Source organism: Nilaparvata lugens, chromosome 2 (genome assembly GCF_014356525.2).
Source record: "Nilaparvata lugens isolate BPH chromosome 2, ASM1435652v1, whole genome shotgun sequence".
NCBI lineage: Eukaryota > Metazoa > Arthropoda > Insecta > Hemiptera > Delphacidae > Nilaparvata > Nilaparvata lugens.
The window spans coordinates 9,353,394-9,376,207 of NC_052505.1; the positions used below are offsets into that span (position 1 = coordinate 9,353,394).

Below are 22,814 nucleotides of genomic sequence, written 5' to 3' on the forward strand. Positions count from 1 at the left end.
TTTCATCATTACAACTCAATCCTGAGATTAAAAGAGCGGCCCAAACGTTTTTCCATCCCCAATCGAAAAAATGACGTGATGAAGATTGTGTCACGCTTGTCACTTATTCAATTAATGTATTTATGCAACATCATCAATTATTTATAATTTGAAACTATTAAACTATTGAAACCACCCATATTAACAAATTATTTGAATTTGTTAATATGGGGGAACAACATCAATCAGCAAAAAAAATCAATTTAGTTTGAGAAATTACAGTATTATATTCACCCAAACAGCAAGCAATATTTGAAAAATATCAACTAGAAGAAAATTGACTGACCGCTATCACCAATAGCTATTATAATAGCAAATTGCTATTGAACGCTTCATAACCTATTGTAGAAGATACAACTCATAGTGCCGGTTGCACAACAGCCGGTTAAATTTTAAGTGTGATTAATTCCACGAGAACCAATCATAGAAGCCGTCTTTTCAAAACGCCTTCTCTGATTGGTTCTCGTGAAATTAATTACGGTTAAAATTTAACCGGCCGTTGTACAACCGGGCCTTATAGGAACAATATTTCGTTTATAAAATTTCCATTTTTCTTCTCATCAAATAATGTATTCCTCACAGCTTCAACTTTAATTGTATTATATTCATGGAATCGTCTTAATTGCAGTATTTAAATAAATAAAAAGTTGTGATAATACTGAATATCCATGCTTCTTAATTTCTATTATGATAATTGAATTATTATTTAATATAACAGGGTATGTCTGTTGTTCTTTCCTGATCATATTCATATGATTTGTAATTGTATTAACAAATAAATGAATTGTTACAAAAAATTAATAAATAAATTATTCATTTTTATCATTTGTTTAGAGTAAATTGGTTGTATTGAGCCTGAAGCCTGGAATGGAAAGTGGATAAACGGGCAGCAGGCAGTGTGAGATGACCGAGCGAAATGAAGGTCAAACAAAAGTGTTCGGCGCCGTGACATCTCTCTGAAAGAGCCACGGAGCCACGGTGGATTAGTCCAAGAGAAATCACCTTCCACAAAACACTGTCCAACAAGAACAACAAAGATGTTTCTAAAGACAACTGCGACAATCGATTGACATTCTCCGGGTAAGCCTTCAAATAAAAGAAATTATGCTCAAGTTTCACCCGCCACAATACAAGAGGGAAAGTCTACTCGATTTCACATTTCGCCAAACTTGAGCTGGATTTCATTTTTAAACCCGACTCCCCTTATTATGTTCATCATGAATATCCAATGACCAACTGAAGATCGGACCTGTTGAATGAACACGCCACTTATATAATTAATCTGATCTCAATTAATTCTCAGACACAGGGATTATAAGAGAACTTCTCATAAAATTATAAACTTCTACAAAAAACAAAGGCTATTTAATTATTTATTAAACTTCCTGTCATATTAAGGCTGTGCTAATGCTAAAAATAAACTTTCTACTCGTGATATTTTTCGAAGTTTTTCGATTTGTATATCATTGAGCTATCGAAATGAAAAAGTTTTCTCAGGAAAACATTTTTTCCGATCATTACTTTTTGAGATATGAGCGCCGGAAGTTTGAATTTTTGGGACAGATCATTTCAAATTCGGTAAGATATAAATCCATGAGATTTATAGGATGGATTCTTCATGGTATTGTTGATCTAGTAAAACAAAAATTTTCTGAAAATATCCATTTTTAGATAGTTATTCAATTAACTAAAAATAACTTTTCGTTGAGTTATTTTTGGTAAATTGAATAAATTTCTCAAAAATTGATATTTTCAGAAAATTTTTGTTTTACTAGATCAACAATACCATGAAGAATCCATCCTATAAATCTCATGGATTTATATCTTACCGAATTTGAAATGTTCTGTCCCAAAAAATCAAACTTCAGGCGCTCATATCTCAAAAAAGTAATGATCGGAAAAAAATGATTTCCTGAGAAAACTTTTTCATTTTGATAGCTTAATGATATACAAATCGAAATATATCAAGAGTAGAAAGTTTATTTTTAGCCTTTGTTTCCCGGTTTCGACAATACTTATTAAATCTAAAGGATCATTGAATCTATAGGGTTGAAGGTTCATTAGATTTAATGCGTGTCAAATTAAATCAATTTACTGCCACAGACAAACACTTTACAATTTGTTTCAGCCACGTATTACCTCGAATATTTGGTGGCAAATGGTTTGGTTGTGAACGAAAATTTTTCGAGTCTAAATGTATCATTGAATCTGAGTCTGACTCTTATGTTAGCCCGATCAAAAATAATGGTCCCTTTATAATAATACAATTTAATCTGTTTCAATGAATTCGATGTCAATGAATATAAAGGTGTGTACAGATATACGCGCCGCGAAGCTGTACGCACCTTTATATTTCAAATATCTGAATTCATGAGAGCCTCCTCTTAAATCTCCTATAATAGGCCTAGTAGGGAAAATGGTTTGTTCCAGCAGCCATAGCAATATATGATGGCTCAGATAAGATACAAGCTGTATGTTCTCTGTCCTTCTGAAGAGTGACTATTTAGAAACTACTGCAATGACAACTTATGAATATGAAAACCCCTCCCCGATGGTTGAGAATCAAACAAAAAAACTGGATGACCGTCCATTTATCTCTCATCAACTTGTAAACCATAGGTAGGTTCATTCATCTCTTATAATCCTGTTACCTATTCACAAATCTGTGAGCATCATTATCAGCAAACATAAATAGAAATTATGATGAAACTATTTCCCATAAAGTGATCCCAAATCCAGAATTTTCTTCCAATTTTCTAAATATTCATTTTTGTCTTAAAATTTGTATACCAAGAACGCAGCCAGACTAATTATTGGTATAGAATATAAAATCTCTTTGTATGAGGTATCAGGGGCAAACCCCTTCACTTTCGTTGAATGATAATTATAAAATCGTTGAGGAAATTATCATTTTCAAGATTTATTCCAACGTCGAAGATAGCGAGCGGGCCTTCATGACGGATAAGATTTTCAACAACGTCATTAGGCGAGATACGAGGTGCATTGTATGAAAGGTGGAAAGATTTTTGTTGGCATGATCCCAACAATATCTCTCCAGCAAGCAGATGGTGTTTTCCGAGAGCAAGGGCCCTTCTTTCTTCGACCTAAAAAGACTGCAGTGAAAAATCTTATCATGAAATCTACTTCTCACAAGAACTAATCAGTTCACCGTGGGTTCAAAAAAATCACATGAGGTTTTCCCAATAAATTTATCTTAGGAAAAACTTTCGTGAAATACTCTTACATCTTTGTAATCAAAACAAATTAAACAAGACAACGTATTAAAACTTAAAATTTATCATCATTCTTTGATGAATGGCTGAGACTAAACTATTATTAATCATGTTGGAAAATCATGCACTACGTAACTAAGTTCAATTCTGTTATTCAAGATGAACTTGTCTGCTCAATAAGCATTGTAGATGTTTTCTTTGAGTTGTTTCTTATTTTTTACGACTTAAAAACTATCAAAATGTAAGTAGTGCTTTGTTAGTCAACAACACAGAGATTTATTGTTTATTGTTAATCTGGATTGATAACTTACCAATCCTTACAAATGCTATTATCACACACAATAAACCTGTGCTAGAGTAACATCAACTGGAGTAACCAGCTAATAACCAAGCTAATATTACTGGAACATACATACAGACAAATAAAATAATCACAAATACATTGAATCTTGTAATTGGCAGATTTTCCTTCAACTTACTCAAGAATTTTCAAGAAACCAAAATAGCTATTGTTTTGAGTACAATTAAGGAATCACTGTAAGTTATAACGTACTGTCACTAAATTCACCGTTTGATTACTTGATACCTAAATAGAGCACGTCAAGAGCAATTGAGTTATCAACACTTTCACGCCAATTTTATGCTCAATTCAATTCAATGTACACGCGCATTCCCAACAACAATTGACGCACAAATGATTCTGAAAATCAAAGTACAGCGTGGCAGTGAGCTCGTGTAGTAGTGATTGGAAAATAATGATTCAAACTACATTCTCCAGAGAAAGTCTTAATTTTTACAATAATTTCCATTTTCTTGTTAAACACTCTCCGCAGTTGTCTTGTTTTCAAGGATAGTGTTTCTTACACCTCAGTGACCTACAGACTTGTGCTCAAGTAATAATAGGATCCAAGTATAGTAAAGTTCCAAAGCAATGCATTATTTTGAACAACGCAGCTAGAAGCTTAGCCATAAATATTGGAAAATACTAAGAAGTTATGTTTGAATCTAATTTTGTGATAGGATATTGAGGTTAACTGAGATTTTCTTGAGCGTTTTAAATTGAATATGAAACTAAAAAAATTCTAAAACAAACAAGCTTATATAGAAAAAACATTTTATTGGGTCTGGGTCAGGAACCGGAATGAGCCATATACCTCCCCCCCCCCTTATCAAGTGTATCCTCCCATTCTGGCCCATCTGTGAATTTAACCATATTTTCCCTTAAATTGACGGGCTTTATGGTTTAATCAATAATTTTGTACTAATAATAAGTTTTTTTTAAAAAATTGATTTTTTTTTGATTTTCTTTTATATGAATTGAATTTTTATACATCTGCTGATAATCATCAGCTAATACTTCTTATTACAAGTTATTAACTTATTACAACAACACTCATTAACTTGAAAAGTCAACCTGAGAAACTCAATATCATATATTGATTATATATGAGAATTGTATTGTCGAAAGTGAGTTATAGAGATATTCAAAACGCGACGTCGTATGTACCAAATTACTTATGAATTTCGGTACCATTCAAGAGGAACATTGTAAATAGAGTTGAAAAAATTCGACTAGCACTCAAATACCAGTGTTTCACTTCATTTAAGCATGAATTTGGTTTTTCTGAAGGCATACTAGACTCACCGTCGCTTTTTACCCAGCATATATCATGACAATCGTACAAACGAGAGCGCCCCATTATCATCATCATCATCTTCATTTCAATTCACTTGTGAGCAGGCCGCTTATTACGGACACAATTGATACAAATGGGAGAAGACTAGAAGAAGCAGCTATATCGGTCGTCGGCCCTGGTCCACTCCAATCCAAGCCTCGCTTCCATTCTTCGGTTCAAAACTAGAGTCGCTCTCAACTGCATTCATCAATGGACTAGCATTGCATACATCGTAGACCCACTGCTTCATTCCGAAACCAAATAAACCCAACCGTCGCCTCCGTTGCTCAATGCTCAAAGGCTAAAACGAGAAGAATAATAGCATAATCTATTTCTGTAGTGAACGACTTGAAACTTCAACTTGAAAGTAAGCTCAGAAAAGGCGTAGGCTGGAGCATGCGCGTGGATAAGACGTTGTCAAACTTGGTAGGCGACAATAGTATGGACTTGAAAGCGGCCGTTAAGTTGCCGGATACGTTGAGATGTCTACTGACGAAAGATTGATAGACTTAGAAAAAGAACGGCCAAACAAAAACAAAGCAAACTGTTTAAGATGCTCAAAGCTGCTGACTTACAAATCACAGCAAATCACAACCAGAGCACACTATTATAGGATTAGAACAACATTATTGGAGGTCGCTACTTATCTTCCACTCCCATAATCTCATTTTCTAAGGGAACTTTATTTTTGGCGATACAAATCGGACGTTTTTGGAACCACAAAGCTATGTCTTTCTAAAATTTATACACAGAATGAGTTGAGTATAAATTTTTTAGCCTCATTTCAATCGGAGCACGATATGCTAATCATATTATAGCAATGGATAGATATAAATATAGTTAATTGAATGTTTTCCATATTAATTTGAAACTACTTAGATCAATAAATTACAATCTAATGAACTATTTTGGACTGCTCTTTGAAGAGGTGAAAATGTTTAATTGGACTGATAAACATTTTCTGGCCGATTCACAAACAGAATCGTATTTATTTAGAACGTAAATAGAACTGCTGATAGATTGATTAATAAACAAATCAATTGTTTTACATTCATTTCAATGAAATCTTTCATCGAAATGAAAGAGGAGCAAGCAATTGATTTTAGTAGCAATGACTAGTGGAAACGAATGAAGTGTTGAACATTGTAGACTAATCTTCGATCCTAATAATCTGAACTTCCGAATTCGGAATTTCAATTTCCTATCATTTGAACAAAACTGGAAGTCGGTACCTGATCTACAAATCATCAATTTCACAACAATCACTACAGTACAGAAGTTATTTACCACATAAATGGTTCGGAAATAGACATACCAGAAGTTTAATTCTTTGTAGGAAATTTTGAAGTGAAATTCAACTTTACCGGTTATGAACTTACAGAGCTGATCTGAAACACTTCTCCGGAATTTCACGAAATCAAATCTGGAGGAGTTAACAAACTCACCTGGAAAGAGAGAATCAATATATTAGTTCGGCCAGGTTAAGTTGTGTTATAAAAATCCAAATTTAAAAAAAATGAAAATAATTCAGATTATAGAATAGAAATGGTTGAAGAAGAATAGGAGTTAACTGAGCTTCTGAAATAAAGTTGATATTATTCAATCGGCTTACACACCAATATAGTGGAACCTTGATAGAGTACACTCCATTAAATTAATAGTACATTCCCCGTCCTTTTTCCGCAGTCCTTTGAAACGTCCATAAAGCGTTCAACTTCAATAAGGTACACCCCAATTAAGTACAGACCTCGTAATATAATTATTATTTAACGAAAATCCTACATAAATGTTGTAAATCACCCCGAAGACTTCTGCTACTGCAGACATTGACAACAGGGTTAACAGCTAGATTTTTGGATAGTAGTTCTCATCGAATTTCCATCTAGCTGTTAACCCTGTTGTCAATGTCTGCAGTAGCAGAAGTCTTCGGGGTGATTTACAGCATTTATTTAGGATTTTCGTTAAATAATAATTATATATTAATTAGCATTTCAATAAATGCATTCTCTATTTAATCCATCTGTAGACCTCGTAATAGTACATTTTTTAACTATCCCTTAGAATTTACGTAGATTTTCCACTGTATTGTGTAATCTATATAGTTTGTTGGATACTGGATTAGCATGGGTATCTATCTGACAGTAGAATATGCATCCACACCTATCAAGGAAACATAACAAATTTTGTCCAAATTGAATACGTAGGCTACATAATTTATCAGTATTATACATTTATATCGTACACTTAGATATTGTATATTATCATACATTAATACTGTATTTTGAAGAACTGTGGTCATGCGATATCCTTTATTGGAAATATTCAGATAGAATAGAATAGCGGCACTATTTGCAGTTGGGAAAAACTATTAGATCTGCTAGTTTGAAATGGATGAATGGATAGCAACTATCACACCCCAACTCCTAATAGCCTACTTTTCAGAACGTCCACGCCCCTTCCCATCCTGCATCCAAAAGGTTGGAGTTGAAAAGCTGTGGCTAATTCCAACACCCTATCACGCCAGAAACCAGAAGCGATGCAAAATCCTCCTTTAGCCATTCATCATCTGATCCATTATGGTTCAATAATTGCTCCACTCATTTTCTATAACTTTAGTTGACGTTGACGTGGTAACTATAAATTCTACCAAATAGCTTTTTTAATAGCTCAGTTTATAGGCCTGGTATCATACATTTTTTATAATACCTTATACCTATGAATATCCATGAAGTAAGAAACAAATCGATCAGATAGCAATCTACGTACAGTATGAGGGATAATCCTTATCTGTTATCTGCAATAATACTTCTGTCGATGTTATTATAAAATTGAACTTCATAATCTACTTCTTAGGCACATCACCGAAAATATAAATTTATTAATATAGACTTGAATCACCTGAATATAAAAAATAATCATATTGCCGCTGCGGTTGCGGTAATTTGTGGCAGGTGACGAATTTCAGGTCCTTTCGTCATTTTATTTATTATTATAATCTATCTTTATTTATTCAAAGTGCGGTGATATTTGACTATAATTTGGTGTTTTAATCATTCTAAAATCAAAATTTCTAGCTCACATATATTTTCCTGAAATTGAACTTGAACTTTCCACAGTAAAAACATAACCTACTTTTTCGTGCATGTTATTCTTTATCAAAATTTGGGAAGAGAATAGTTTTGGGCCATGCCTGTTGTTCTTTCCCGATCATATTTATATGATTTGTAATATTGTATCAAAAAATAAATTATAATAATAAATAATTCACCCATTAAACACAATAAAAATGGTATGTGGATTTTTCAAACGTTCATTTTGGAATATAAGTTCCACTGTCATAATTATAAAACAGTACTTATAATGAGTTCAGAATTTTTCACTTCAAGCTTCACATTCACATAATCTAATAATACCTACAACTGAAAGCTCTCTTCAATTCAACACTGAATCCCCAAACTTTGGCAGCACATTGTACATTTAAGCCCAAGTTTTTGATACCTACTCTCATGTACATGAAGTTGTCTAAAGTAGCGGTTTGCCAGAAGCTAATGACGTAATTACTGTGGAATAGTTCTCCTATATTAAACTCATGTTCGTGTTTCGTTAGAAGCAAATCGTCACGAGAATATAATAGCTAGGTAATAGAGGAATTTTCAGAAATGATTGACCACTGGTTTATATTGACTTTCTCCCCATTATTACTCTTATCGCTCATTTCTGAAGTTTCAACTCAATCTCAGATACTTGAGCTTCTCAACAGGAAAATCCTACATGTTGAGATGGAATGAGAATGGAGAATATACCTTATGGAGACTTCTTTTTGGTTTAAATTTCCATTAACCACCTTAGCACACTCGTATACGTCGTAAATGCATTAATTATCTTCGGGGAAAAGATAAACAAATTGATTGAAGTTAACGTTCAATTATCAGAAATCTATACTGCATAATATCATCATGACAAGGTTCATAGAATGCTTATAAATTCCAACCAATGGTCTGGCACTGTATTTCAATCATTCATTCAACGTCATTAGACGAGCTGGCAACGTGGTCACAAAAAATACTAGTACTATTTCCACAATAGAATAACGTACCTTTGGTTTATAGTCCTTTCAGAGGTATTACAGTGGAACTCCTTTCAAAATTCCTCTGTCACCCTGTGATACGTGACACGTCACAAGTTCTACAGCTAAACAAGGTGGAAGAATTTCAGCAAGGATTCAGCAATAGAACTGACTCCAGTGTTGCATTCACGCTATAAAAGATATCACCTGCCCCTAGCTCAAACCCAAGGTGTTCTGAGTAAATTCTATAGGCTAAGCTGTGGCTGAAACCAATGGTTCCCACTGTGCATTTTCGAAGCGTCGACGATTTCCATTTCTACCTTCTAGCCTTTACATTCAACTTCTATCTGGCTTGCAGTAGAACGTGATTTAGCTTCAAATAGATAAACAAACGAATACATCCCAAAAAAGCAATTACAAAATTGTTTTCTATAATTATAATTTTATAATTTTCTATGATTATAGTTTTTTATAATTTATAATTTTTGTTCCCAATTTGGCTAATAAATCTGATAGAATGGACGCCAATCAGGCAATATCGTGATTCTGTTTTTAACTATTTCTAATTTTCATTTGATTCTTGTGATTGTCGCTTCTTATTTTTAATCCTCTGTTTCTTTCATTTCATAGACGTTGGCAACATATCTTATATTACGCCACACGTAGTCCGTAGATTCAGCGTTACGAATCTACTGCAGTCTGATTACTCCATTAGAAACAATGTTTCAAAAACTCTTGTAGGCGAAACGTAACTTTACGTTGCTCAGGGTGGTGTGAAATGAGACTCGTAACTTAAGGACAGAAAGTTGTCTGATACAGTGTCTGCTCTCCAGTCAAATTGACTGATATAAAGTTAAATAGTTATCTTCTGATAATCCTATCCACTGATCGTGGTTTACTGTTCAAAGAAAAGATTCATTTCTAACTGGAGATAGAAAATGAATCGTAAATTTTTCATGACAATACTAGAATATATATATTATTATTGTAAAAGCTCAGTTTAACAAAAAGTTTATATAGCTTGAAAATACATTGAAATTTACTTTCGATTCCTAGTAGTTCTATAAGTTACCTATGTCATAATTGAATAAAAATATTTCAATTCTATACTCCCTGGTTATAAGCAATCAGTTCCATCTAAATCCATACATAGTTAGTAGAATGATACAATAATATAATAATTCAATTTAATAATATAATTTGGTCTGCTGTATTTCTAATCTTTTACAATTCGATCCAAAAAGACATGGAAACCCGCTGAAGGCTCTGAAATAAGAGATTAATTCCATCTATTCAAATGATAATAGGCCTAATTGATATGGTATTGTTAAAAATATTCTAATAACGTAGTTGAATAATTGATGAATTTCAACTACAACATGGTACAATAAAAAAAAACAGCTTATTCATACCCTAAAATCTATGAAAACTCTATTCAAGTTTTTCAAAATTCTCTTAGAACTATTCTCACGAAATTCCTTGAATTTTGTTTCTGTAGCATGAGGAGAACTTGTGATTACAAGTTTAAAAGTTGGAAAGGTAGAGAAAGCCAAATGTTTTGGGGTAGGAAAAATGTGATTCATCCAGAGATTAATTTGTATTAACATGGCCTAATAAAAATGCGCAAAAAAGCAATGCCAACCAGTATTGAACGTTCATAAGCTGGGATTAGGCAAAAGCGATTCTTTGCTGGACGAATCGCGTGCACGCCTTGCATGTGCAAAGTCGTATGTAGCTTTATATGAGAGCACGAAACTTTTGTCAAACATGTTAACAAGACAACCTGAAAGCCGGCTTTTAGTCAGCTTACTATTTTTCGACTACTAGTTACGATCCAGCTAGCTGCAAATGTTGAAAATTTTCATAAAAAGAAGTCAGAAATAGTGGAAAACCACTGAAGTCACCAGTTTCGATGAAAATAAGCCTTTAATGAAATACCTATTTCAGTGATCGTACGAAAGTTTTTTGTAAGAATATGCATTCATTAGTCCTGACTACTTCTAATAGTAATGACTAGTCAAATATACAACAATATCAATACGATGGTAATAAAAGACCACCAATTTACTATGGGATTTCCCCGTTATTATTTATTTGGTAATATAAAAAGACATTGGACAAATTACAAGTAGTTTCCCTCGAGGTTTTGGAAAAATCAATACTAATGAGAATGAGTTTTTCTATTATTGCTGAGGGTGAAGTCCTCATAGCACTTGTGCTAGGTTGAAGACTACCTCTCCCCAAGTTTTTTAAGTACAGTTCAAGTCACGAAGCCGGAATACTACAGTACTTATTATATTAGTTGTTGATCTATTACTTACTATTTAAAAGGAATAATAATCTATAAATCTCCGGTAACAGGGCAAAGAACAAAATTTCATGCAAACACTAACTTACCGAATTTATTTTTAACAAAATCAAAAGATTCTCTCCTTGAATACCTGGTGGTATTACATGATCCATGGACAAAACCATTAGACTATGAACCATAAACAGTTATGGATTTTTGTGTAGTTGAAAAGTTTATATTGTGGTAATTATTCATGTTAAATAAAAATACTAAGAAAAGGATTTCACATAATTATTTGACCATGGATATTCTAGAATGAGTTTGATGATGATATCGAAACCATAAATTTGATACCTAGAAATTGAGAAGGATGTCTCAAATCTACTTCTCTCTCTAGGACTGGCCTTGAAGTGTGTAGGGGGCTTTACCTTCACACAGCAAAGATTTTCTCAGGTGATCAACTACTACCGTAACTTCAAAATAGTTCAAATATTTTCTTCGAATAGAATACAATCTTCATAAACATTACATTGAACTCACATCATGATTTAGCCTCGACAAACTAAATGGAGTTTCTCATTCTCACGCCCTCAAATCGATTAAGAAATCCACAATAGCATTTTTCCACCTGCTCCCCCAATCTGCATCCCTTCTCTTCCATTCAGAAGATCAAGCTATGAATTTCATCTTTGGTGCTATTTCTACCCAGGTTTTAAATAGATTTCGTCCACATACAGTCAACCCTCTTTTCTTGAAATCGATTTCAGACCACCTCAACCCTATTCTTCCCATATTGTGGCTTCGATCAAAATCCTATTGCAGTTGTTACAGTTTCAGAACCTACACCTTCTTAATGCGGCTAGAAATACCTTATGGTTTATATTGACCTAATTATTTCTACCACAGAGCAATAACTTGAGATCAGATAAGCTAATGGGATAAGAGAATGGTTAAAGAGAATAAGAAAATGACTTTCCAGGGCCAGAATCACAATACGTACACAACAATAATATAATAAATAAGTACCACACAGAACTTTGTTTTGACGACAGCAGGACATGGGCGTATTCAATGCATTGTTTTATATTCCAGGTTCTACTTGCAGAGTGTGGCTTCATTTAGAACAGTAAATGTCATGTGACATATAAATCAACCCATAATCATTGAACTTTTTATCGCTTATATTCAAGGAAATAGCTCTCTGACTTTGTTAGACGACTTCATGTTCTAGAGATTAATTTAGGAAGGTCAATTTCACTTCTTACATTTATAGTGTTGTTTCTATGAGCTTGTGAATACAAATAATTGCACATTAGAATTTTTGGCTGAGATGATGCCCACATGAGCCCTAGACTTGTGCGTGAGTAATTAGAGGGCTGATAATGAGAAATGAATTAGCCAGAATCTTTAGGTGGAGTACGAAGCTATGAACTACCGGGAAATAGGGCTTTTATGAATTCTGTTTATGGAGCTGACTTGAAGCATTCACCCTTCAAGCGCCAAAATCTAGAGTACGGCGAACTTCTAATATGAGTGATCAGAAAGCTACAGAAAAGATTTTACTTACTAAGTAATAAGATAAGTTTCTCTTGTGTGATACTATATTTTATATTGATTCTTCATGTTACTAGCTCACAACATAGTTATTATATCAACAAATATAATTTGTTCTATTATTTCATCTTGTTTGCTTCTTAATTGTAATTGTAATTCGAATCCAATACTAATGAAGCCATTTTTTATACTTAAAAATACGGTACCACCAATGAAAATTTTCAATGGAACACATTATTTGAATAAATCAATTCCACTGTAGATTTATACATCTTCTAAAGTAAATAACCAATCTAAAAATGTGCTCTTTATTATTCTAGTTGCTTAAATAAATAATTACTAATAAATTACAGTAACTTTCAATCACAATAAAGATGTGATTTCATTGTTATTGATAATGTATCATTTACAATGAAGAAATCATCCTCTTCATCAACGGATTACTTATCACTCTGGTATTACGTACAAAACAAAATAAACAGAGTATGGTATGCCAAATTCCATTGATAACTCATACTACTTCCTGTTGATAAGAAACTATGTAGCGCTTCAATGAATAGTAGATTTCAAATTCTGGACAAAACATTTTAATGATTAGTTCATGCTTGTTACTGTATATTTGCATCTACAAAATTATTACTAAAAATTGAAAGTTGATTGAATAAAATATAAGTAACCTATAATAAAACTTATAATAATCTTTAAAAAAAGAAGGAATTTCAGATAAAACATATTCGTAAAAAGCCTCGGCTAATAGTAGTGTTTTTACGAGTGGAAGCAAAAGTGCTAAACTCATGAAGGCATAGACTATTTTTATGATATGACATTTTCACAGTTCCTCATATTATAAAAAATGCACAAATTATAAAGTCAATTCACAAATGAATTTTTATATGTAGAAGTTTGATATTTTATTACGATATTCATTTTGTAGTTGAACTATTAGTGATACAATTTTCCATAACCAAAGTACTATAGTGAGGTCCACGTTATAATGACAGTATTTGATTAACCTCGATGTTGCTATCCTTGTCTATCATTCGACAAATCAGGTAGTACTATACTTATCTAGTTTTGCAACGATGCCAAATCTGTTTTTGACAATGGAGAAATATAATTAATAAGGGCAGAGAACAGGCAACGCTGTTGTTCTTACTTTATCTACTGCCATTATAACGTGGACCTCACTATAGAATAAAATTATTATGAATCCTTCAGATTGGGGATGATTTTTTTCATTGCGGATGATGCCCACATGAGCTTTTAGCTTGTGCATATGACATAATATATTTATTTGAGGAGTAAGTATTACTGTAAAATAGAGCTTGATTCTGATTAAGCTAGGCTATACAAAAAAAAATAAAAAAATAAATACCTGTAGGTATTAAAATCTATTGCACTGCAAAAAAATTTTAAATTAAGATTTGTAACATTGGGAAAATTTACTTCATAGCTTTGTAACGTGCATAAAAAATATAGATATTGTCTCGGTATCAGAATTCAATTAACTTAGTCAAGAAATAGTGCCGGTTGCACAAATTTAAATTTTAATTGTGATTTAATTCCACGAGAATCAATCATGGAAGCGGTCTTAACAAAAAGATCTGATTGTTTCTAGTGAAATTAATCACGTTTAAAATTTAACTGGCTTTTGTGCAACCGGGCTTCAGAATTTAAAACAATTGGAAATAAAATCAAATGAAAATAGACCACAAGGCCCAAAGTGCAACCGGTTTCATTTTGAAACCTATTTCAACTTTAAAAACATGCTGCAAAAGAGTAACTTACTGTATGATGCTTTTACATTTAAAAACGTACAGAGAAAAAAGTAAGTAACTGGGTTAAAACAACAATAACAGAAGGTGAGGAGGTAATCAATTGAACTTCTTCTTCTTTCTCTCTGCCCTGCTTGTGCCTCACAGCGTCGGGGTAGGTAATCAATTAAACTTTAGACTTAAATTGAATTTTTGTTGGTTTTTGTGAAATAAACAAATAAGTCAATAATATCATATTTTTTAGGATCATTAATATCAAATGTTTTATGATGAAAACTCTCCGCGCAAAACTACTGTTGTATTTCAGTTTTAGCTTAGTGAAGGTTAGATTTTTGAAATGGTTTAGTGTTGCTTCCTAAGTTAGCATAGCATATTAACTTACCGTGCTGGATCCAATATTTTTTTCTTCTTTACATTCCATTTCAAGATTTTTTTAAGTGATGTATCAATAAAATCTAAACCAGAATATTCTATGTTGTTGAACTTATGTTGCCTTCTTGAAGAGAGAAGAGAGTGAACTAACAACAAACCGGTTATAACTCAACTTGTTAGGTTATGGTAGCCTACTCAGGCAGTAAGTAAAATAACAACATACTGTAGTTCTAAGTTTTTTGTAGAAAACAAGCTAAAAGTAAATAGAAGTAGATTTAGATTCAAGTATGATGGCAAAGACATACCTGTTTTGAAATTTGATTGGAAAGGTTTGTGAAGTAATCCAAAAGTCTGGTACAATCCGTAGCACATCACTTTTGAAACGCAGATCAACAAGACGTAGGGAACAAACTGAACCAACTTTATACACACTTCAGCCGTTCAAACTGATTGTTGCACGTTGAAAATTCAATTACACACCAAAACACACAATGATAAATAATAACACTGTAATGTCAAGAACATCGCGTAGTTTTGTAACGGCAACGAAAAGTTGAGATTTTGTTCGACATGGCGCTGTCCAGCAAACTAACCAAACAACTCGGCAGACGCACGCTAGCAGACTGACTGGCGAAGCAAGTTTTCAGTTTTCAGTTCTCGTTCAGTTGGCGTTGTTGGCAAGCGCTGTTGCCAGTTTCCAACCTCCGCTCCGCCACTACTTCACCTCATCCATCTACTACAATCATCATCATCATCATCATCACCTGCAGCTAATCCCAACTCCCAAGGAAGACTCCAAACCACGTTCGAGGAAGAGACTTCTTGGTTGAATATTTACCTGTCGACTACCTGACTCGTCTTCAAACCTTTCTCACACCCCCGCTCCATACCAGTAGACGCCAAAAATAGGCCCCAATCAATTAAGTTTAGTTTCGTTGGCCTCCATAAACTAAACTGTTCACACTCATATTTAATGCCAGGGAAAGAGAAACTACCGAACCAAACTTAACACCTTTGAGGACGATTGACAGTTATTTACTACGATTTCAACTGCGATAGTGTATTCTACAACAATGTTTGAAACCTGTTATTGATGTAGGTCTGCACCAAAAATAGAAGCTCAGACTGCTATCCAGTAACCTAATCTTACCATATAATGTAAAATTGGTAATTTTAATAATTTGTTGGTGGAACAACATTTCTGTATATCCTGGAGCAATAACTGTTCAAATTTTGTATCCTAAAGCAATAAGGTTTGAGAGTCAAGAATAACTCAACAAAAAGTTATTTACTGTATGTGTATATTCTAAATAATTGAAAAATCATAAGCATTATTAATAGATTGTTTAGCTTAGATCAGATTATTTACGGTGGAAAATTTATTTCGGTTCCATAGATTGTTGCAATTCATCTAAAAACTCCAATTCCAATCATACATTTTGTATTAATAACTTGCATTTAGGTATTTACAAGTAACTTACTAGCTTAAAAGAATTACAGTAATTCTTTAGAAAGAATGCTCATGTCAGCAGCAACCTAATTTATTTTCCATAAGAAAATACACAGTGAAGAACCGTTGTTAAATTTGGACCAATAAATTACATTCTTCAAAGAGCAATCAGTATACAAAGTGCAATCATTTATTTATTCGGATAAACAACTACAATAACATACTACATTCAAAAACATACAAACTACTATATTCAAGTCGTAATAAAATGGATACAAATTTATTTCGATTCTGATAGATGAGTATCAGATGAATTTCAGAGATCAGCAGCCCTTCGAAGAGGCTGTAACTTAAGGTGGAGTCGTAAGTTAATATCGCCTCATATAACATTAGAACTTGAGAGTCTGAAATCAAGGCAAGATCAAGGATAAGGAAGTTACATTAAACGATCAGCCGTATTTTCAGTGATCTGCACCCAAAATGTTATTAAGCTTCCGTTATTTCATAATTTCACCGCACAATTGAGCCTTGCGCTTCAATATCAGATTTCCAACCATTGTACAGTTTGATATGAATGTGAATCCAGAACCCAGTTACTTCTACCAGAGAAAATGGAATGCCTATTACGATCCTCTCTGTTTCTACACACAGAAATGTAATTTAATATACAAACATGATTCTATCAGAGTATTTCCAATTCTAATAATTAATTATTGAGCTTGATATTGAGACAGACTGATTGATTTCAAAGTCAATGCTTATTGCTCGTCGCATTCTCTACTCAATTTAGAATTAAGATGAATTAATTATTGAGACGTAAAAAGGAAATTCTAATAACGAACAAGATCAAGCGACAGAGAATGAGGAATGTTCCGAACGTAAATTAGAAGAAACAGATGAAAATGTATAATCATTTTATGAATATATAGACACAAACCACAAAAATTGATCAATTTGTTGAACAATGTGATAATGGAACTGAATTCCTCATTTTCTACTGACTTATTCCACTAAGATTATCACTAGAAACAAAGCTGTAAATTAATAGAATAATTTATAAGGGCTTGAAGCTCAATTATTACCAACAGATTTAAACCCATAGAAATACTTATATTGAATAATATTTAACGTGAATAATCAATACAATTGATCTTGATTGAACTCCCAATCATGACAAAGATTAATGAGTAAATGAATTGATCCATAGACAAATATAACCATCTCCTCTTGCTCACATTATCAGCTTGTGGTTGTTTGTAAATTTTCGGCTCAAAAATTCCTTTTTAATTCAATATTATTGAAATTATTAGTCTTTCAAGTGGTTTTTCTTGGCTTTCTAACAATATTACTAAATAACTCTTGTGTTTGCCGACATTATGCTATTCTAGCCTATGAGGGCGGTTTAGATGATTTTATAGCAGCTTCTCCAAAAGCAATATCCTACATAACCAACCTGGACATCCAAGATTGACTTGATTATTTCCTTGTGCATGTATACACTTTCCTTCGTCATATATTTTTGTTTGTATGCTATAACCTAGATAGATAGTTTTGTTTTATCTATTTTTTTTATCAAGCTGACAAAGGTCAAAGACCTAAATATTTTTGTGAATTTATGTGTGTGTGTCTATGTGTTTGCCATAAGCCAATAATAATAATATAAGATTACTAAATTCAAAATTGTTATCATTTGTCAATAATTATTCTCAAGGAGTCCAGAAATGTGAAGTGCGTGACGTACACATAACCTTTCAGACTTCATTATCATTGTAATTTGGAAGAGAAATAGTACAAGCTAAGCCCAGTTATCATTTTACAGGGTAGGATATCTATTATTATAGATCATTGTAATAATTATGTTAATAAATAACTGATTAATTGATAACCATGATATATTATATAAAGACAATAGTCACATTAACTGCAACCAGAGTTCTACTATTTCTTATTCTTGAGAATCTTACTATCCTTTTCTCTATGCTGCAACTGAACCTTTCATAGCGGTGCTTCAGAGACAGAGAGGGCCCACAAGAGCCGAAAAAACGAAGTGGAAAACAGTAGAAATAAGACAGCTCCATCATCGCCCTCATTTGCATTCATCATGTTTTCTTCTCCTTCCGAGTCATAGTTTTCGAAACAGTCATCCTTCCCAACAGCTCCCAGCTCCCGTTCGTGTCTCTTCATTCGTAAAACGCGTTTTCTTCCTTCTTTCGTTCTATTAATTCTCCTTTTGCTCGCTTCACCCACATCCCACTCATTCTGATCGTTGTTCGACTGAACAAATAACTGTTCTTCGATTCCAATCAACCGTTCTGATCACATTCAGTGATCCTAAAATCCAATCATCAATATGATTGCTAAGAGGTTATATTCGATCCATCGTCAATAGGCTACAATCCAATTTCAAAAAAATCTTCTATATTTCATTAGCCTTCAATCTGAATTATTCCATTTATTCACACAATCAAAAAATCAAACCAATGATTATGATAGGAGTGAATCAACAGTATTAAACCCAAAACTGCTTCTCTCACAAAATTTGGTATTTGCTATCATATAGTCGCTGCAATCCAATTTGAAAAAAAAACTATTATTCATTAGCTTTCAATCTGAATCATTTCATTTATTCACATAATCACAAAATCAAATCAATAATTATGATAAGAGTGAATCAATAGGATCAGCCTCTAGCCCAAAACTGCTTCTCTCCCAAAATTTAATATTTCTTACAATGAGGTAATCTTAGGGCCGGTTTCCGAGCTCGGGATTTGGCTAAGTTCTAGACTTTAAACAGCTGGAGTCAGAAAATTGCCTTCCGAAACTGGGCGTAGTCGTAGTCATTGGTAAAGTCACGTTTGAATTAAATTTCGAAAAACTGGAAAATTGAAAACAAAATAAAATAAAGAAAATAGTGTAAAGTTTCAGCTACTATGAATTATTTAGAGATGCTCCATTTCTTCAAGGAAAAACGTTTCCAATAATATAGAAATAAGAAAATAAACACTGCAACTACTGTTATAAAATCTGCGATTACGCCCCGATTTGGAAAACCAATTTTCTGGCTCCAGCTGTTTAAAGTCTAGAACTTGGCTAAATCCTGAGCTCAGAAGCTGGCCCTTAATGATACCACTTCTTATAATATACTATTATGAACTCCTATTTTTTATCATGTTCTGAAATAACAAATATGAATCCTGAAAGCAATATCACAATATGGACTCTTCGAATAATATTTTATGTATCCCTTAGGTTGACCTGATCGATTCGGCCTCTTACATGACTAAACGACTGTTTCCATGCAGCTGGGAACGACGGATTTACGTGTCCAACTGAAATACTGCATTGGCCCAAAGAAATTATATTGGCCGGCCAGATATCTAATGTGGGGCCTTTAGGTCCACAAGTGCTAGCGTCTCAACTTCTCGATTACGGAAAATTCCAATATTCTATGTTTTAGTGCTATCTAGTACATAGTCAAAGAAACTATAGAAGAAGATCATGAGGGTAGATTTTGGAATAACTTGAAATTTAGTTGAAAGGTAGAAAATCAATTATCTACTGTATTGGAGAACAAATGACCAACTTTGAAAAATACCTTTCAACAGAGTCCATCCCTTGAGTTATGAATCCATGAGAACAATCCATATGAAAATATTATACAAGAAACCGATTTCAAAGAAGCTTAGTGAGGTAGATTATTTCCAATTGTGCAATGCTCTAGGAAAAAATATTGGAGCAGATATTGCGCTCGATCTCATGTCGGAGTCGCGTTTCCAGAATAAAACAATCAGTGAAACCATCCGCGAAATGAAATAGCATTAGTGCATTACGATAGTGAGCAGAACTGTTATTTGGAATCCTTTCCTTTCCCATTACTGCACTTCCTGTGCTTTGTTCTAGCTATAGCCTACGGTCACATTCGATGGTTCGGAAAATACAAAAACAGAAATGAATGGAAAAAGAGTTTTCCATTCTTACTTCAGGATTGGTGAGTTTTATAGGTTATATTCTCGACTGTCATCATGTTGGGCGTTACTGTCATCTGGTGCAAAGGTGACTTTTCACTTTGTCGTTCCAAATCACTACTAGCTACTGTAGTTTCACTAATTGTTTTCCACTCACCGTGAAACACGGTCACCCGCTTTTCCTGCTCAACTCAATGTCCATCATTTTCAGCAAATCTACTGGAAAGAAGGTTTGCAATTGACGACTGAGAGTTACCGAGAGAGATCAGCTTTCCCAGTTCACATCAAGAAAATCAAGAAAATACTAGAAATTCTATCTCTAGCACAATAGAATGTAAAGAAAAAGAATTTGGAAAAAAGGATACATACTCTGTGAAAGTCTAGTCAAAGATTTGAGAGTTTATTTAATGTCGAATACTTGCATAGTTTATCAATAACCTACTCATAAGCGTATCATGAATCTTGTTGTAGACTGTATCAAGTCGATTCAGTCATGTTGTTGACTTAAATAATAATAATTGCATTTATCAAGAGCAGACTGGTAAACACGACATAAATGTAATTTTTTTTCCATTTCGGATGGTCACGTCAAACCGTCGGTCCCGGCTGCCCAAAAAGCAGTCGTTAGGTCATGTCAGAAGCCCTGAAATTGATCAGTTGCGACCTGAAAACTCTGACACCAGACCTGAGCCATCCAGGTCACTCGATATTATTATTATTTTCTATTTCGATAATTTAAAATGAATTTGGATGTATTTTTCAATAACAAATGATAAAGAAATGTAATATAAATATGAAGTACCTATATTCAAATTAATAAAAACAATATAAAACTTGTAGTATCCTCTTATTGAAACATTTTAAAAACTTTAAAACATTTTAACGACTAGTTTCGATCTACTTTGGCCATTTTAACTTCTAATTTTCAAGTTAAAATGGCCAAAATAGGTCGAAACTAGTGTTTAAAATGTTTTAAAGTTTTTAAATGTATTAATAAATGGTATTACAAGTTTTATACTGTTTTTATTAATTTGAATAAAGTAGCCCATATATGTGAAGTGATTTTAACTTCTCAAACTTGAAATTATCCAAGTAGATTCTGTATGAAATCTGCAAGCGTAAGTTTATTTACTCAACATCAATGAAACATTTTATTATTGACCGAGCGAAGTGAGGTCTAAAATTCAAGTCGACGGTTTAGCATTTCTCTTAATGTTTAAATGTTTGAATGTTTATATGTTTATATGTTGCGCATTTACGGCGAAACTCGGTAATAGATTTTCATGAAATTTGACAGGTATGTTCCTTTTTTAATTGCGCGTCGACGTATATACAAGGTTTTTGGAAATTTTGCATTTCAAGGATAATATAAAAGGAAAAAGTAGCCTTCTTCATACGCCAATATTAGAGTAAAAATCAGACTATAGAATTATTCATCATAAATCAGCTGACAAGTGATTACACAGATGTGTGGAGAAGCCAGTCTATTGCTGTATTTCCATAAGGTCTATAGTTTCAATCAGGTACTTGTGGATGAGAATACTGCGTGAGGTCTACTGTTCACAGAACTACTAGTTTTTAAATAATTTTTATTACTATTACAAGAAAATTCTACTTTTATGTATCCTAAGTTTACTGAACAAATACGATGGAATAAACAACTAAGTCAGAATCAATTCATCTTGAATGGATTAGTATTCATTCTTTTGTTTTCTCTTCTGAACAAGTTCTCATTGTATCTATTATTTTCAGTTTTTATTCCAGTGAAATTAATTGGTTCACTTGATCAGCTCCAACATAAACTAAAATTAAATAAACTGAGGAGCACAGGTGTCGGTAATTCTTTTAAAGCATTAAAACGTTTTCAACACATATAATAACCGGTGAAATCTCATAACCAATGTTCATAGGTTGTATTACATAATTTCCTTCAACACACATCGATTTGACAAAAAGATGCAAAGATAAAATAATGTTGTCTGGATCGAGAGAAAGCAATCGATGGAGAAACTTGCCAGAGCAGGTTGGGCCCTGGAGGCCACAGACAGGGCAAGGCAACAAGTAGAATTTCAGGAAGCTTGGACTTCGATTACTAAACAAGACTTTATTTATTCATTCTCTCACTCATTCATTCATTGGTTGCTTGGCTTGTTTCCGAAGCGAAGAGAAAACAAAACCGGGTAGCTAAATCATGAAAGGAGAATTCCCGCTGAGGATAATTTCTCCTGGTGATCAAACGCTAGACGATTCTTTTGCTCCACCAGTAAACCTCGATCACCCTGAATCAATAAATCTCGGCCGCTTCTCAAATTTTCTAATTCGTTCGATAAACATCTTTCTCCAACCCGACTTTTCATTACGATCAGGTTGAACGATCGATGATAGCACTGTACT

The 22,814-nt window shown here is 33.3% G+C and overlaps 1 protein-coding gene across 1 annotated transcript in view; it reads right to left on the reverse strand.

Moving 5' to 3' along the window:
- Positions 1-15,641, reverse strand: part of LOC111064083 (semaphorin-1A) — a 95,624-nt gene extending 79,983 nt beyond the window's left edge. Inside the window, exon 1 of the mRNA XM_022351752.2 lies at positions 15,311-15,641. The gene's annotated coding sequence lies outside the window, so the exon portion shown is untranslated. The remainder of the gene's footprint in view (positions 1-15,310) is intronic.
- Positions 15,642-22,814: the final 7,173 nt, after the last annotated feature.